The sequence below is a fragment of the Thalassophryne amazonica genome, chromosome 7, assembly GCF_902500255.1.
Source record: "Thalassophryne amazonica chromosome 7, fThaAma1.1, whole genome shotgun sequence".
Classification (NCBI taxonomy): domain Eukaryota; kingdom Metazoa; phylum Chordata; class Actinopteri; order Batrachoidiformes; family Batrachoididae; genus Thalassophryne; species Thalassophryne amazonica.
In genome coordinates, this window is record NC_047109.1 from 63098506 (window position 1) to 63099754 (window position 1249).

Consider the following 1249-nt stretch of genomic DNA (forward strand, 5'->3'; position numbering starts at 1 on the left):
GGGATGGCATGCATCACCCACAATTGTGGTTGCTGTTAAGGATTTTATATATATATATATATGTTATCACTGTTAAACATTTGTACCTTCGTCTTCTTTCTTATGAAAACGGTGTTGTGCTGTTTGCACTTCACCCTGAGAATGTATGTGTTATTCAACCTTGTTTTAGCTTTGTCTTCTTTCTCATGAGAACGGTGTTGTGCTGTTTTGCACCTGTCTTAACCAAGCCTGAGAATTCAATTTTGTTTTAGCACTCTGGGGTCAATCTGAACTGGGAATGAAGGACTGGATGTACTTATTGTTATAACATAACTTTGTTTTCGTAGCCGCTAACGACTGGGAGTAAAAGAACTGAAGGTTGAATTTTGACTGATTGTGATGCTTAGTGTTCCAGGCAGATGCAAAACAGCTGATAACTGCAACAGACGAACGAGATGTGCTGACCTGAAGTGTTCTTCCTTACAGCTGCACTTGACGTATGCGTTTATGTTATGGGAAGAAACTTGTCTTGCGTCATTACCCCCACCCTTAGGACAAGTTTCTTGTTTATGTGATGAGGGCGTCTCTTAATAAAAAGAGCGGAAAAGCAGGCCAGACTTTAGTGTAGCCTTGGTGTACAGCCTGGCCGCACTCCGCGCGTAATATTTGACTTTCTGTCTCACTGGTGTTTCTTGACTCTGTTTGTCTTGTTAAAGGTTTTAAAAATGTTTGGAGGAGAAAATACCCAACATTGACTGGGGGCTCGTCCGGGATTTGAACCCGGGACCTCTCGCATGGCAGGCGAGAATTCTACCACTGAACCACCATGCGTACAGGCTGTTGTTGCAGCCTCTATGGCTGTTCAAAGTAGCAGTAATGTTGTTCTATTCCATCAGTTGACACTGAAAGTTCCACATGCAGTTTCTGCACTTCTGTTGCAGACAAACATGAGCCTTTTGTCCCCAGCAAGACATCTTTCGTGTATGTCCTTGCTATTATCACAACCACACCTTACGGTAGAGCGCTGTACAACATTGAATCCATCCACATTGATACCCTTACCTGAGGATGGTGAGCCGCACAATTGTCTTGATGTAGCTACGGTCTGTACGAAAGCACGTCCAGACCTCCAGGACACACCCATCCCAAACAGTACAATTGTGTATGTGGATGGTTCTTCCACTAAAAACGCTTATGGACAAACACAATCTGGATATGCTGTTGTCACAAATTCAGAAGTATTGGATTCTGCTTCATTGCCATCCTCATT

General features: G+C 43.2%; 1 non-coding gene across 1 annotated transcript; it reads right to left on the reverse strand.

Annotated features, from left to right (window-relative positions):
* Positions 1–738: 738 nt before the first annotated feature.
* On the reverse strand, positions 739–810 carry trnag-gcc. The gene has a single exon. It is a non-coding gene; the product is annotated as a tRNA-Gly (tRNA).
* Between the last annotated feature and the right edge of the window lie 439 nt (positions 811–1249).